This window comes from Apium graveolens, chromosome 11 (genome assembly GCF_009905375.1).
Source record: "Apium graveolens cultivar Ventura chromosome 11, ASM990537v1, whole genome shotgun sequence".
NCBI lineage: Eukaryota > Viridiplantae > Streptophyta > Magnoliopsida > Apiales > Apiaceae > Apium > Apium graveolens.
In genome coordinates this window covers 143,282,412-143,300,750 of record NC_133657.1, presented here as the reverse complement: position 1 = coordinate 143,300,750, position 18,339 = coordinate 143,282,412, and the positions used below count along the sequence as shown (strand labels likewise).

Genomic DNA, 18,339 nt, shown 5'->3' with positions numbered 1-18,339 from the left:
GCTTCTATAGGCCTGGGGACATCATGGATTGATCCCATTAAGGCACATATTAAAACCAGATGGTTGCCAAACGATGCTACTGAAGCACGGAAGTTGGCTGTTCGAGCACTAAGATACTCTTTAATAGATGGGATTTTGTATAAAAGATCTTTTGTGGTTCCTTATTTATGATGTCTCAGGCCTGATGAGGCACGTTTGGATCTTGAAGAAGTACATGAAGGCATATGTGGACAACACTTGGGGGGCAGGGCCTTGGCTCATAAGATAACCCGTTTAGGCTTCTATTGGCCGGAAATGATGGCTGATGCCAAAGAATATGTGAAGAAGTGTGACCGCTGTCAGAAGCATGCACCGGTTGTTAGACAACCCCCCGAGATGCTGACCTCTATCAACTCGCCCATCCCCTTTGCTATGCGGGGAATGGATATTCTGGGACCTTTCCCCATGGCCACGGCAAAAAAGGAAGTTCCTGATTGTAGCCATTGATTATTTCACTAAGTGGATTGAAGCCAAGCCCTTGTCCAAAATCACAACTAAGCAGGTTGCACAATTCCTGTGGGAAAATATTATATGTCGGTATGGAATTCCATGTATCCTGGTCACCGACAACGGAACACAATTCAACAACGAGGAATTCAAGTAGTACTGTGAAGAAAATAAAATTGAGTTACGGTTCACCTCTGTGGCTCACCCACAAGCTAATGGGCAAGCGGAAGTAGCAAATCGAATAATCCTGGATGGACTAAAGAAGAGGATCGAGAAATCGAGGAATAATTGGGTGGATGAGATACTTCCAATATTATGGGCCTATAGGACTACCTGTAGAGTCACGACTGGGGCAACTCCCTTCATGTTAGCATATGGGGCAGAAGCAGTTGTTCCCGTGGAGATATCACATTCCTCTCCCAGGATTCAAGCTTTTAATGCTGAGGAGAATAAGGAAGGACAAAGGTTAGCCCTGGACTTAATTGATGAAGTGCGAGATGAGGCACATGCGAAGATAGTGGAATATCAGAAAAAGGCTTCATTCTGCTACAATCTAAGGGTTAAGGAAAGATTCTTCAAGCAAGGAGACTTAGTCTTGAGGAAGGTGGAAGCCTCTGGTGTTGGCCAAAAAGGAAAGCTTGCCCCAAATTGGGAAGGGCCGTACAAGGTTAAGAACGTTCAAGGAAGGGGAACCTACAAGTTAGAAACCATGGATGGTTTCGAAGTACCGAGAACTTGGCATGCACAAAATCTGAAGGTTTACTATGTGAGAAGCGGGAGGAGAAGCAGTGTTAGGATCCAAGATGCGATCATCTAGCTGAGGGGAGTTGAAGAGGGCATCTATGCTATCCTCCATCTCAGCCTGTTCAGGACTTATAAAGTCCTTAGGGTCGACTAAGCCTGGATGCCTCTCAGAAACTGCCTTCACGGCCGCATCCCATCCCTGAGTAAACTGTAGGGAATAAAGTCCCTCATCATGAATCTCCATGAGATTCTTAAACTTATCGGAATCCATGTAGTCATCGATGAGTTTTTCCTTATCACTCCTAAGTTTCACCAGCTCAGAATGAGCCTTAGCCAGCTCCCATTTCTTCGTGTCCAGCTTCTTCTCCAGGACTTTAGCTCTCTCCTCCCATTTCTTCATCTCCTTCTCAAACTCATCAGAGTTACCCTTCCAATACCTAGCCTGATGGAGGGCCGCCTGGAAGTAGGTGTTGCTCTGCAAAAATGCATGAGTTAACACAAGTTCATTGAAATACGAGGAAGTTGGAATTTAAAAAAGAAAGAGTAGAAAGTTACCGCAGCTTGGGCTTGAGAACCCAGAAGCTCAATAGTCTCGATGTCACTCCCCGTAACGATGTCAGTGAAGTCATGAAGAGTGATGGAATGGTATGACCAATCCTTAGCATGTTTGGTGGATCCAACCACCGTGTCACTTCTCCTAAAGCCCCAGTTAGGCCTAAAGGAGTGTGCCTTAAGTGGAGGATCCACATCATCCCCCAGCTCCACAACAGGGACGTGGGGCCTAAGGAAAGTGGGAGCATCAGGCTTGCCCCTGGGGTCCCTATTTAGATTAGCCCTCTTCTGGTGGCCAGATTCCCCCTCCTTGGGCATGTTGACGTTATTAATAGCTTCACAAGCTGAAAAAAAAAGTAGAAGGAATATTAAATTTTAGAAGATAACAAAATTGCAATTAAAGGGAAGGAAAAATAGCTACGCAGGTATAAATTTACCCTTATCACTGGCCTGAGAGAGACCAACTTTCTTCAAGGAAAACTCCTTTAAAAGGGTCCAGGTGTCTGTTTTCCCATCATCTGAAATTAAGGCATGATAGGCTACCTCCTCCTCATCAGTTAACCTGATGCTACCAGGACTACCATCTGATACTTTGCAAAAGGGCCTACGGAAGAGTGTAACCCAATCACCCCCGGCCCGGGTCCGCCTAACAAACTCATCCCTCCATTTAGGGTTATTCTCGACTATGGAGTTGCTATAAAAAATATGGGGAATTTTGGGCCGTTGACGAATTAAAACCCAGCCCAGTTGACTCATGGAACTATTATAAAATTGAAAAACCTTCCTAAAGACAGCTACAGAAAGAGGAAAATTGTTTCTAAGACAAAGAACCATAAAACAGAGAATATTCCTCCATGCATTAGGGGGAAGTTGATAAGGATTAATTTTTACGTCAGCAAGCAAACGAGGAATAAACTTATGGAATGGAAACCTAAGACCCGCGGTCAGGGCTCCTCGATAAATAAATAGAGTATCGCCCTCCCAGTTACATGTCCTATCCCAGGGGCGGCTGGGGTAATCCTAAGATAGGGTGGAAGTTTATACATGGTGTTCATGGACTCGATTCTACCATCTAACTCATGAAAAGTGTTACCATGGTTATATGAATCTAATTCAGATAAAGAGGGATATTCATCACCTCTAGAGTTTATCATATCGATTAAGGAAGTATACGGAGATTGAATTTGAATGTTTGTACCTCTCTTGGAAACGTTCATCTTCCCAAAATGAGTCACGATCCGCCATTGATATGCTTCGGAAGAATGCTTAAAACCCAGAAAAACTTGAAGGAGGTGGAGCTGCGGTGGCTGAAGTTGCCGGAAATCGCCTTCTTAAGAGAGAAATCTAAGAGAGAATTTTGAGAGGAAGTTTGAGAAATGAGGAGTGAAGTGAGGATTCTCACTTCTTACTTCTCTTATATAAGCGAAAAGCTCGGAATACGAGGCATTTTTAGGCCCATATAGCCAGGCCCAACTTAAAAAGCCCATTATCAAGAAGTGTCAGGAATAATCTAGAAGCACCAATGGAAACTGAAGGGTCAAAAATCAACCAGAATTTTAAAGAAATGATTTGATCAGAATCCTGATCGATACTTCATTCGATCAAAAGGGTAGAAATTCACTTAGTTCGATCAGAGTCCTGATCAACAGAGAAAAGAATCCTGATCGATACTTCATTCGATCAAAAGGGTAGAAATTCACTTAGTTCGATCAGAGTCCTGATCGACAGAGAAAAGAATCCTGATCGATACTTCATTCGATCAAAAGGGTAGAAATTCACTTAGTTCGATCAGAGTCCTGATCGACAAAAAGAAGAATCCTGGTCGAAGATACCATCGACTAGAGTGTTACTTTGAGAGCTAGTTCGATCAGAATCCTGATCGAAATCGATCAGGAATCCTGATCGATTCTGCATAGATCCTGGTCGAAGGTTCCAACGACTAGAGTGTTACTTTCTGAGCTAGTTCGATCAGGATCCTGATCGAAATTGATCAGGAATCCTGATCGAAAATTCAGTCGACCAGAATGGCAATATCACAATAATATCGATCAGGATCCTGATCGATTTCGACCAGGATCCCTGATCGATTTGGGATGAATCCTGATCGATTTGGTATAAATCCTGATCGATTTTAAGCCAGAAAATTGAGGAAAAAATCCAGAATAAAGGGAAAAATTCCAAAAAATTGAGGAAAAATCCCAGAATTAAGGGAAAAATCCAGAAAATTAAGGATAAATCCCAGAATTAAGGAAAAAACTCCTGGAAATTAAGGGAAAATCCCAGAATTTAGGGAAAGATTCCTGAAAATTAAGATAATTCCTGAATAAAAGGAATAAAAGAAAATCATTGTAAATGTGTAGGTCGCTCCACACTTTACGTAAAAACAACACCCTGGAAGGGAACGAAAAGAACTTAACTTCTGCGAAACCTAGTCACTGTTTCCCAAAAGTTGGAGGGCAAATGATAGGGATAAATAAATCCTGATGGTGTAATTAAATATTACAGTAATTATACAAGATTTGGGCTACTAGGCCCAATAAAAAGATGTATGATATTCGGACCAAAAAGGTTAACACATTGATCAGGCTTGATGGACCAGATCAGGCCTGATGGACCAGAGAAGGCTCAAAACCCTGATTATTAATTAATTTCATAATTAATTAATAAGGGAGAAAAATAGCTATTAAGATAAGTCATAGTGTGAATATAAATCCTTGTAGATTGGCCTCCAAGGGACCTGATGGGATAAGGAATCAGCTTCCTACTCCCTAGGACTCCAAAGTCCATTCTAATTCAGAGACTTGCCCACCATGTCTCCTATACCAAGTCCAATTCAAGGACTCCCACATCTATATAAAGGGTCTCACCCCACAAATCAGAACTACGTTTTTGGCTTGATTCTCTAATTCACAGAGATACGTAGGCATCTCGTAAAGCCAGAATTAAGCTACGAAACACGAGAGCAGCCATTAAAGGCCTTGAGCTCCCGAACCTTAGTAATAAATACAGCAAATAATAACCTTAGTTTTTTATCCATAACATCTGTCTTTTTCTATCTTATGTAGGAACAATGTTTACACTATCCTGTTTATCTATTCTGTTGTGATAAAACTGCTAGTATAGTAGTATTTAGTAACTTTTGATTTATACTTAGTAGTAAAATTAACAAAAATCAAAAATCAAAATATATGTTTTCACTAACCATTATGCAGACTCTTCAAAGTTTATGAACTTAAATTGATGAAAAATCTATTGTATTTACTATATCCAGATACTTTAATCAATGCATATGTGATTTGTCTTTACACCCTCTGTGTATTATTAAGTCTGAAGTATTACCAAAAGATGGTTCTTGTATTGTATCTAACTGACATGCAGGAAAATCAAATGTCCCTGATAACCTCCAAATGCAAAGAATGGCAAATTCGATTCCCTTAAATCCCATCAAGAGTTTCTCAAAGTATACAAGGAACAAAACTTGGCTTTCCAAGCAATCTGTCAGAATCCACAAGGTAAAACAAGTATAAATTTTCAACATGTGATCATTCTACTTCACATACACACAGCAGATTGTTGTATTGAGTTCCAGTATCAAACCAATCCAACTGAACCTATTATGGTAATTGAATGTGTAAAAGATATTGAGTATTAATATTGTGGATTTAGATATTTATATTTGTGATAGGTTGTTTAGAAATGTGGTTTTCTTAGTATGTATTAGATTTCCAAATTGTGTAGTCTGATACTCAGACCTAAAACAAAAATAGATTGTATTAGTGTTAGAGTTTGTAACATGAAAATAGCCAGAAATGTCTAAATGACAAAATAGTATGTATTAGTGTAAAACTTTGTAACAAGAAAATTGATTGTATTAGTGACAGTCTGTGTAAATTGTGCTTGACAAGTTAGAAAGTTTTATAAAACACTAAGGCCGTGTATTCGTGTATCATGTTAATTTCTAGACTCAAAAGGTACACAAATGGCTTTATACGTAATTTGAAATCATTGACATGCAAACACGCTTTCAAAATCAACTATTAAAAATGCATGTTAAATCATTAGAACTTTTGTTTACTATCAATGCAGTTAATAAAACTCATAGTTAAACACAAAAATCTAGTATTTTCAGACAAAAGGACAGTCAAGTAATCCTATTTATGCTATAAAATTGGATTTATACAACGGATTTTCTAACTGCATGATATATATCTCAAAAGCATTGAACTACTATTTAAAATTAAGTATTTGGCTACACAAGTTATAATTTTATCAAATACCCTAGTTAAGACCAATACATGCAAAAACAAATTAAATATACCATGCATACAATTCTGACTCCATTCTTATATGCTCATTTCTCCCCAAGATACATGCACTTGACTAGATCTATGAACTAAAATGCCATATTTCTAAAAGTTAACACACTCTTTTTGGCATATACCAAACAAAAAGGGGAAGAGAATTAAACCCCTCTTTTTTAAAATTTTGACATATTGCTAATTTTTATATATAAGGATCTATCTTCTGCTTCAAATATATTACTGTATGATACATCTAACAAGATATTTTGCAGGACCTCAAGAAAGAGATTTAATCTCTACGTAATTAAATGTTTTATGTGCAAATTATTTTTCAAAAATTCATGCATACACCAAGGGGAAGCATACACTGTTAATTTTATGTTTGTTTGGAAAATACCAAATAGGGGAAGATTGAAAGGATATCTTCGATATATTATTTATTTTGGTATTTGTATGATTAAACATAATTACGAACATCTAGATCCTCTCCATTAGGACATGAATTTAATTGATCCAAATTAGAGTCAAAAAGTCAAAACTAGCAAAATCATTCTTTAAAAGAGATATTCCATTTTTTGCAAAAATATCAAAACTATATCTTTATGGAATATATCTCTAAGGTAATATGATCAAAAAAGAAACATCAATATATGATATTTCTTAGATCTGTGTTGCAACAGGCATATGGCAACAAGCTCGAATAAGGAATATATCATAAATATTCTTTAAAGATATCGTGCTATATCAAAAATATTTCACTCTTCGCTAAAAAATATATTCTCACATCAATCAAAAAGAGTTTTATTCAAAGTCGATTAATATTCATAGTTGAAATATTAATATCCAGTTCTGCAACTCATTTATAAATACTTACAGTAATTTTCTCCCGTTTCGTAAAATCAGCATTTCTCGAAGAAAATTATTCAAAAATACTCAAACACATTTTCTATCATCCAAATATATTTTATATATTGGGAAATATATTTTAAGTATTTATCCAAGTCAAAACTTTGGTCAAAAGATCCATCTCCTTCATTTCAAGACCAATGGTATTTTTACTCGGAAGAAAAGGCTGACATACCAGTTTTATTTTAGATAAAATACTTCCACATGATATAATGACTTGAAATTTGGTATGCATTATTTAAATGGTATTTTCTAAGTATGGTAAAAATTTCATAATATTTAGGGAATTTTTGTCCGGGCACAAAAATCGAGGCAGTTGGTCCCACAGTTGACTACGTTTGACCTAGCTACCATTGACCAAGGTTGACCAAAACTTTCAGGACATCATTTTATATTATATAATTAATTATAATATTTTTATGGTAGTTATTTAGGAGTTTTTAAGGTGGTCATAATTAATGGTGTTTAATCCTTAATTAAGTGATTAAACAATGATTAAAAGAAAATGAAAATATATATTTATACAAATATATCAGCTGAGTTTTTGAACCCATAAAGTTATTTTTCTCATATGGAAAGTTGCAAAGAAACACACTTTGCTTTCCATGTCATCAATCCAAGTGACATACATCATCCACCATCAATTTTCCTCAAATCTCCACCATTCAATCCACTCAACTTCTCCTATAAATAAACCCCCACCCCAACCCATTTTCTTCAAGCTAAAGAGCCACAAAGTTGCTTGGATTTTTTCAAGAAGTTCTTCTCTTCATCTCTTTCAAATTCTATACACACACTTCTTCTCAAAAACCTTCTCTCTCTTCTATATACTTACATATATACAAGGTTTTTGAACCCCAAGCTTAGCTTCACCCAACCAAGCTTTATCCCACCAAGTGAGCTCATCCACTACCACTTCCCGGCCTCCCAAAGGGCTTCCCAAGTTCGACCAAAGTTCCAAAATCCGGCCGAACCTCCGACGAATTTTTCCGGCGAACTTTTCCTACCGTTCTTCAAAAGTGGTAACTTTTAGCTTCTTATTTGAGTTCTTTTTATTTGAGCTTTATACTTAATTTCTCTACTTCATCTTAAGCTCTAATACAAGATCTCTTACAAACAAAGTTCTCAAGAGAACTAAGATTCGAACTCGGAATTCAAATAAGTACTTGATCTTCACATAAATCATCTCAAGAAGAAGATCTATAAACAAAAGTACTTCATATCCTATAGGGAGATTATATTTGACCCAAGTTCACGGGTTATCCAATTATTTTTATTATTGAATCTTGGCTAACAATTATTCGTGCACATAAAATATTACAAAGTAAATTTTTAATCCCTTCTAACATCTTTAGTATTCCGAGGATTATAACTCGATCTATAAACACTTCGTAATTTGTCAAATATCAAAACAGATTAATTTCATGAGTTAGCGAATTACTTGCACTTCATTTAATTGGATCTTGGCTAACACATTTCGTGCACATAAATTATTACGAAGCATAGTTTTAACCCCTACTAACATCTTTAGTGTTCCGGGGGATTATAACTCGATCTATAAACACTTCGTAATCATCCATTAAAATTAAGGACGAATCAAATCCATGAGTTAGCCAATTAATTTTATGTTATTTAATTGGATCCTGGCTAATACATATCGTGTATATAAACAATTACGAGTTATATCGTATAAGCCCCTTCTAACATCTTCAGTGTTTCGTGGGGTTATACTACGATATCTATAAAATACTTGTAATTATTCGTCCAAACTTCGAAAGCACAATCTTAAGCCAATTACTTGCACTTAACTTATTTGGATCTTGGCTAAGACTCATAAATCTTATAAACCGTGCTTGAAGTTAAAAGAGTATACTTTAACCTAATAATCGTCAATATACAAGTATACCTTAAAACCTTAAGTTGATATACTTAAAGGGAAATTACAACTCCGAGGTTGTAATTAAAGTATTCTTCGATCTATTAATATATAATCGAAAGAAGAAGAATACTAAAGAAGTCATAAGCCATAAGTGCTTAATATAAAAAGACTTCTCATATTAATCCACCTATCCATTCAATCTATAAAGGAGTAATCATCACTACTAGAATTAGTAGATACGACATTGATGCTTAGACATCGGCATGTAATGCACCCGATGTTAAAATGCAGTTTAACATCAGTTTTGTAAAAAGTGATGTTGAATACAAATACTAACATCGGTTTCACTTAGTAGCCGTTGTCGATGTTCAGAAATTAAAAAGGCCACAAATATGCTTTTAACTTTGACATCGGTTGATTTTGTTAACCGTTGTCTATGTCCCTTTAAAAAAAATTACTTGTCTCCCCCCCCCCCGATTTCAGTATACTTTCCCCCCTTTAATTTTAACAAAAAATTCACTAACCTTATTCTCCTTTTTCCAAAATAACTCCCGCGACCCTCATCTCTCTCGTCTCTCACATCTCATATCTCTCTCATCTCTCCCCTACTTCTCTCTTAGTCTTCTTACCTCTCATCTCATCTCTCATCTTCTCACCGTATCTTCTCTCTTTTCGCTGAAACCCTAATTTTAGCCCCAATTCTAATTCAAGATTTGGAGCTTCAAATTAGAGCAAATTAAACTTGAAATTGAGCATCTGGAGGTAGACGCTTTGGAGCATCTGGAGGTTGGAGCATTGAGGTTTTGGGACATTGAGGTTTTGGGACATTGAGGTTTTGGAACATTGAAGAGCATCTGGAGGTATATTTTTCTTTACGGTTTATCTCCCTCATTTTTACGTTTAATATTCGGTTTATCTTCTTTGTGCATGCAAATGTTTTATGTTTTTGGGGGGTTTTATATTTGTTTCTTTTTGGGGGTTTTATGTCCTGTTTTTGGGAATTTTATGTCATGTTAAATATTTTAGGTACATTAATGTAAATCAATGTTTCTGTTGATATCATGTAAATGTAAATGTAAATCAATGTTTTAGGTACACTGATGTAAATCAATGTTTTAGGTACATTGATGTAAATGTAAATGTTTTTGTTCTGTTTTGAATTATGTGTTTTCTGGGGGTTTTAGGTACATATTAGTGTGTTGGGGGGGGGGGTTGGGGGCTGCATTTGAACAAGTCTCAGATATGAACAAGTCTCTGCATTTCTTGTTTTGTATAATAGTCATTTCTCTGATATGAACAAGTCTCTGCATTTCTGATATGAACTATCTGTTACTTGTATTGTATAATAATCATTGTTTTGTATAATTATCCTTCTCACAGATACAACAAGTAACAGATAATTTTAATTTATTTATTTATGGGCTGAATTTGTTTCAATACTCAAGTTTTCACTGAGTTTTATTTATGTGAAGGAAATTTAACAATTGTCTGGGGTGTGAATGTTGGAATTATTGATTTTTAATTATGTGATATTTTCAAATATCTTGGTTTAATTTGTTTTAAATATCTTGGTTTAATTTAGTCTAGTTTATAAATTTAGTCTAGATTTGTAATTAATTGGGTATATGTGTAGGTCTTAGAGTAATGAATTAGTACTATAAATTATTAGGATATCAAGGTATTTACTCTTTTCTAAGTTTATATAATTAATCCCTACAGTAACCAACACAAATTTGATATACCTTTTATTAAATAATTATAAATAGGTATGTGTTGGATTTTTAATATTTATAGTGGCTATCAGGTAGGGAAATTTGATGGATAAGACATGGATTTTGCAAGATAGGGATTCTTTAGCATTTGAAATGGGGGTGGAAAAATTCTTGATATATGCTGAAGAAAATTCTGAAGATCGTAACAAAATTCCTTGCCCTTGTGGATGATGCGCCAATTTAAAAAAAATCTCTATAGAAACAATCAGGGGCCATATCTATGACAATGGCTTTTGTCTAGGTTATGTGCATTGGGTTTGGCACGGGGAGACTGCTTCTACGGGTCCTAAATCTTCAAGTGCTAGTAGTCCACCTGAAGAGCAACCTCCAGACCCACCTCCTGAGCACGCCTCTGATGAAGCGTCAGAGCAAGATCAGGAACATGTCGCTGCTTCGGAAATTGTTGATGTTTGTGAAGCGGCATATAACTTGGGTCAATATGATAATGATTCATATCAGTTTAGGAGGTTCGTAGACGATGCTGAGCAACCTCTATATGAGGGTAGTGACTGTACTAACTTAGAGTCAATGTTGAAGTTGCATAACTGGAAATCTAGGTTTGGTATTACCGATAGTGCCTTCATTGACCTCCTTTCTTCTGTTGGGTCTCTACTTCCCAAAGATAATGTGTTACCTAGTAATGCATATGAAGCAAAAAAAACCCTCTAAAATTTAGGTCTAGAGTATATAAAGTTCCATTCATGTTCGAATGACTGTGTACTGTACATGGGTGTACATGCTGATGCAACCAAGTGTCCTAAGTGTCAACTTTCTCGGTGGAAGTTGACAAAGAAAGGTGAAGAGATGGTTAATTTTCCATCCAAAGTCATGTGGTATTTTCCAATAATTCCTAGATTTAAACGTATGTTTAAATCTCCTTCCACCGCTGAACTAATGTGTTGGCATGTGCAACAGTGGACACAAGATGGTAAAATGCGACATCCATCCGACTCTCCATCTTGGAAAAATATAGATTATAGGTGGCCCTCCTTTGGTAGTGAACCGAGAAACCTTCGCTTGGCTTTATCGGCGGATGGTGTAAACCCGCACAATAATGGCCTATCTAATAGATATAGTTGTTGGCCAATCATATTGGTGACTTACAATCTTCCTCCCTGGTTATGTATGAAAAAAAATTTATGATGTTGTTGATATTGGTCCCTGGCCCGCAGGAGCCTGGTAATAACATCGACATCTACTTACAACCGATGATTGATGATTTGAAAAAGCTTTGGGAGGAAGGGGAACCAAATGTGTATGACGCGTATAACAAATCATTTTTCATTTAAAAGCAGTTTTAATGTGGACGATAAATGACTTCCTTGCTTACGGAAATTTATCCGGCTGCGTCAATAAGGGTTATAAGTGTTGTCCAGTTTGTGGAGATGACACCGTAGCTAAATATTTGACTCATAGTAGGAAAATGTGCTACCAAGGGCATCGCCGATATTTGCCTCTACATCATCCTTATAGAAGGAAAAAGGCTGCTTTTAATGGACAACAAGAGTTTGGGTAGCCGCATCGAACCCTATCCAGAGAAGAAGTGTTAGCAGAGCAAGAACAAATTAAATTTGAATTTGGGAAGAAAATGAAGAAGGCAAAGAAGGTTGAAAGTCCATGGAAGAAAAAGTCAGTATTTTTCGAGTTAGAATCCTGGAAATTTCACCATGTTAGGAACTGTATTGATGTCATGCATGTCGAGAAGAATGTATGTGATAGTCTGATTGGCACATTACTAAAAATGCGCCATAAGACAAAGGATAGTGCGGCAGCCCGTCGTGATATGATGAAAATGGGCGTTAGATCTGATTTGGCTCCCCAAGTAGGAGTAAAGAAAACCTATTTGCCTCCTTCTCCCTTTACTTTGTCAAAGGCATAAAAAGGACTTTCTTGTCATCATTAATATCGATGAAACTTCCATACGGACATGCATCGAACATAAAAAATTGTGTTTCCATGCCTGATTTGAATATTTACGGGCTGAAGTCACATAGTTGCCACATCCTTCTCCAACAATTACTCCCGGTTGCAATAAGCTCCGTTCTTCCGAAGCATGTTAGGGTCACAATTATTAGATTGTGTTTCTTTTTTAATGCTTTGTGCAACAAAGTAGTCGATGTGTCAAAACTGGATAAGCTGCAGTCAGATGTCATATTGACCTTGTGCGATCTAGAAAAGGTTTTCCATGCGTCATTTTTTGATGTAATGGTACATATAGTAGTCCACTTGGTTCAGGAACTACGCTTATATGGACCAGTATTTTATAGGCGGATGTATGCGTTTGAACGGTTTAATAAAGTACTAAAGAGTTATGTTCGAAACCATTTTTATCCCGAAGGTTGTATGGCAGAGAGTTACCTTGGAGAAGAGTCCGTAGAATTCTGCACCGAGTGTCTTAGTCAGAATTACTCCACTGCCGGTCTTCCAAAGGACCAAGATAATAAGATATCAGGTCCATTATCCGTTGTGATAATAAAATCAGTGGAAGAGAAGGAGCGAGACGAAGCACATCTACATGTCCTTCTAAACAACGCTGAAGTGTTTCCATCTATTCTGTGAGTTTATGCACTTTGTTGTTTTCAATTCCTCATTATCCAGTAATTAGTCTTGTAATGTGTCTTTAATATATCATTCCATATGCATTTTTCAGAATGTATAAGGAATATCTTGAAGAAATTCACCGAGGGAAAAGGAAAAGCTTACATTGGCTCATGAGAGAGCACAATCGGCTCTTTGCTGATTGGTTTCAAAACAAAGTCAGTGTTGTATTAGGTTCTTTGATCTGTAGTGTAATAACGACCATTAGCTATTGAGGATTTAATATTTCTTATCATATTTGTAGGTGAATGATGAACTAAGGGAGAACAACAAAGGTGTTTCAGATACGATAAGATGGCTCGCTGTCAAGCCATCATTTTCAGTACTAACTTATCAAGGTTATCTAGTGAACGGAGTGCAATATTTTACAAAGGAACGAGATGACATACGCGTTGTTCAAAACAACGGGGTGTCTGTTATTGCTAAAGTGGTCCAGGTGTCTAGTGCCAAGGATTTGAACCCCGTAGAAAGTAATTTGACATTTTACGGTATCATACAAGAGATATAGGAATTAGACTACCATGCATTCAAAGCTCCCTTGTTCCTGTGTAAATGGGCAAGTAATGATAAAGGAATAAGGGTTGAAGATCTTGGGTTCACACTTGTGTATTTTAATCGACAAGGTCACAAAAAAGATAAATATGTTTCTGTTGACCAAGTCAAGCAAGTGTTTTACCTTGAAGGTCCCGTTGATGCTACCTGGTCTGTTTTACTGTCCTCCACAACTCGAGACTACCATGAATTTTATAATGAAGATGACTTAGGAGACACGACCATGGAACATCCCCCATTCTGCACTGAAATCCCCGCAACTGATGTCATTACTGATGATATCGCTCATACTGCTAGACCTAATATTGAGGGAATTTGGATTAAAAATACTGCTACTAAAACCCCTGCACCTAATGTCGTTACTGACTGATGATGTAGCTTTATATAAAATATATATCTTAATGGGAATTTGGATGACTGAATGAACCATATATATTTGCCTTTAATTATGTTATAATGTGTAAAATATATTGTTAAATTTTTCTTTTTTTCTTTTATTTTGCATTGTTATAATCATATAAGTAATTCATCCATAATTACTGATTGATGGCATTATTTTTTTCTTTAATTATTTTGCATTGTTTAATTGTACTTTTATAAAATGCTTTAGAGTTATTTCAGATATGATTAATTACTGATTGCAGTTTAGGTAAATTATTGCTCTTGTATAGTTGTATTCGTACTTGCTGATTTTATAATTTATTATTTATGCTTGACTGTAATTAATGACGGACTGAAAATACATTGTTCAACTGATGGATTTATATTCAATTTTATGCAGACTAAGGGAGCAAAATGGTAAAGAAGCAAAAAGCCAAGAAAGTAATTTTCGAAAAAAGTGACGAGAAGAATAACTCTGAAAAGGTTGAGGATGAGATGGTTCCTGATGTCAAAACTTCAGAGACTTGTAATGATAAGTTGGTTCAAGTCCCTCCACAACATCAAACTCAAAGTAGTGGTGAAGAAACGATGACCACTTCTGAATCTACAAAAAAAGGCTAAGAGGTGTGCGTGGTGTTTTAGCTCTTCACAAAGTAATGGTGAAGAAAGCTCGGGGAAAGAAATTTAAAGTTAGATACAATGAATTTGGAGTTCCCATCGGAAATACCAAGCCTACTTTACAGTCTTACATAGGAATGATTGCAAGGACAATGATTCCAATCGACACTGAAAACTGGCCAAAAGTGGATTGTGATCTAAAAGCAAAATTATGGGATGATGTCCAGGTAAATTATATCCCTTGTTGACTTCTTCATTTTATTTAAATTGTGACTGTAAATTATGTGGCTAATTTATATTATGTGGCTCTTTAGGACACATTCAAAATTGCCCCAGAAAGTGAGAAGCTTCTGCTACAATCGGCAGGTGAAAAATGGAGGCAGTTTAAAGCTGATTTAACTGTAAAATATGTGATGCCATTTATTGGAAAAAAGAAGAAATTGATGAATCCTTCGAAGAAGTATGCGTTTGTTGGTAAAGAACCTTGGAGAAAATTTGTTGCAGAGAGGACGAGCCCCAAATGGCTGGTATGAATATATTGTACTAATAAAATATACAGGATTTCCATTTACTTGCTAAATAATTAAATAGATTTTAGTTAAATAATATTTATTAATTTTAACTAATTTATTTTGGTGCAGGAACAACGTAAGTTACAGAGCAATAGAGTGGGTAAACGGAAATATCATCACCGCTTATCAAGGAAGGGGTATCTTGGTTTGCGAGAAGAAAAAGTAAGAACCTATATCTATTTGGCTTTGCAATTCTAAGTTTTAAGGGAGTTTAAACATTTTCTCTTTTTTAACAAATAAAGAAAGGGAACTTAAAGCGGAAAGAGAAAACTGATCGTGCAATTTTTTGGTGGAAGGCTAGGATGCCAAAAAATCCTGATGAGCTTATTGAAGAGCAAGCGGAAATAAATGCGAGAATTGTAAGTGATATTTTTAATACGGCATTCCCTTCAAAGATAATTGTGTCATAAATAATGCACTAATTATTTGCATTAATTTTACAGGCTGAGTTACTTGAAATGAAGGAGAAGGGTGAATTTGTTCCACATGGAACATAAGATGTGTTGACTACGACACTTCAGACTACTGAGCATGCAGGAAGGGTTTGAGGGGTTGGCGGCTTTGTCACTCCAATAGCATTCTTCAATTTTCCGAAAGCGAAAAAGACTAAAAGTACTTAGGCAGAGTTGTTGGATCAGTTGGAAAGAAATCAGCGGGAGATGGCTGAACTTAAGGCCTTGGTTAATGCTTCGAATGGTCACTTTCCTATGTTCTCTGACAAATTAAGTTGTCAAGTACCTGTTAATAAAGAGGGAGCTACTGATAAGCGGAATGTTGGAGTTGTTGTTAGACCGCTGAGTGCCAAACAGTTGTTGGTAAATGATGAAGACTTTGTTGCTTTTGACCCCTCTCCTCCGAGCGGAAAGAAGATAAAATATTATTAAGATCTACTAGATATATGCCTATAGACTTGGGATTTATGCAATAAAATTAAATTGATCCCCCATTATAATGTAGGGTACACAGTCATGTGAGCTTGCACTAGATTGCATAGAGAACAAGGTTGCTTTTTGAACAGTTTTTGATGATCACGAAGAGATGAATGTTTCAGTACACGGAGTGCCTCTAAATCCGGGACATGTTCGTGTGTCGGTTGACGGACACATCCAGCTAGAGGCGTCGATTCCAGTGCCCATACCTGGTGAAATTGAGGTTGTACGCCAAGCAGTTGGCTCTCACGTAGCATGGCCTCGTGAATTGATCATCTACCCAACTGTGGCGGTATGTTATATAAAAATTATGTCAATATACTCTGAATTGATTGTTGCATTCTATAGTAGTTATGTCAATAATAACCGATTATTCTTGTTTTATTTAATTCTGTGTAGAAAAAGAAAAAGGAAGTGTTGCATGGGCAGTCTAAGCGGAAAGATGAGTTGCAAAAACTTCGAGATGATTATAGCAAAATAAAGCTAAACAAGAATGTGCCAAAGCAGTACAAGGTGTTATACAAACATGCTGCTGTAGTCTTCATGAAAGCCACTGGGGAGTCAATACCGATTCCGTGTGATTCAGACGTGTTTGGGACTGAGAAAACAATTTAAATATTGCATGAAAATGTGAAAGCATTGTTGGAGTTCGATATGATTGGACAAGCTGCAATATCTGCTTATATGGCGTAAGTTAATTTTTTATCGTTACATATTCAATATTCATGTTTTATACGGATATTATAGGTAATGTAATTCACTCCCTGGTAGGCTCTTGCAAAGACTGATTAAGATTGAGAGGAAGAATGATGATGTGGTCTTATATGGATTTTTTGATCCAGGAGCTACATTTACGTTGAACAAATCTTTTCATTCTTATTTTGTTAATCGGTTGAAAGAGAGTAGTCCCTATCGTATGTACTTCATGCCACATAATCATAAGTATTTTTAATTTAGACATTCTTTTACAAATTAATATATTTAAGTAGTTTTTTTTAAATTTCTGACTTATGTTTTTCTTTTTTATAAACATAGTTGCCACTGGATTTTGGTTGTAATTTGGGGTGGCGACATTTATATTCTTAACCCTCTTCCATATCCAACATATTTTGACGAGTTGGAAAAATCATTAACAGAGTAATATATTTATGTTTACTATATATATATATATATAGTAAATATTCTTCCTTTTGAAAAATAATCATGTATATTATTGTTGTTCTGCAATGTAGAGCGATGAAATCCTACAATGCTCAAACTGGAAGGGGAAATAAAGCTCCTCAGATAAAGAATCTTCTTGTAAGTGTTTTGTATTTTTTTATCACTTTGTAATTTTAATTAATTTCTGGAGCTAATTCAGATTTTATATTGTAACAGGGATCTCCCAAACAACCAGGAGGGGTTGAATGTGGCTATGTTATAATGTGATACATGAAAGATATCATTGCAGATAAGGAGCTATCTTTTACTACCAAGGTATATATGCAAATCATTTCCGATAGATGGCATGTAGAATTTTTTTGTGTAGTTCTTCGGAACAGATGAAATATGAGTGCCATTTTTATTATCAGTTTTTATTATTAGTGATTTCCAGATGGATCTTATTTTTATTATTAGTAATGATAGATAACTATTAGTGATAATGAACTATCTAGTATAGTTTTGATTGACGAAGAAAATTACGGTTAAATATAGAAAAGGTCCTCTTCTGGTTAAATTATAAATAGTTGGTTCTGTTTATATTTAATTATACATATGGAAATTCTGGTTAATAATATTCTGGTTGCTAATTTTTACTTGTGTTATTTAGTGGGCAGCCAAAACTCAAAAGTCCTACACAAGGTAGGAGCTGGATGAGGTGCGGATGGAGGTGCTTGAATTTATCCAAGACAAAATGTAAAAATGCTAAGTATCTATATATATAGCTTTCCTCTGAACTATGTGAATTGATGTTGTGTTTGCTGGTGGTTGGTGGTTAATTAACGGATGTTTGGTGACAATTACATCCATCATTCTGATTTATGTTTGGAATTGTCGAAATTTGACAAG

The 18,339-nt window shown here is 36.0% G+C and overlaps 1 long non-coding RNA gene across 1 annotated transcript; it reads left to right on the top strand.

Annotated features, from left to right (window-relative positions):
* The first annotated feature begins 17,556 nt into the window (after positions 1 to 17,556).
* On the top strand, positions 17,557 to 18,339 carry LOC141697313 (uncharacterized). The gene is made up of 3 exons (XR_012564664.1): positions 17,557 to 17,589; positions 17,668 to 17,766; positions 18,101 to 18,339. It is a non-coding gene; the product is annotated as an uncharacterized LOC141697313 (long non-coding RNA).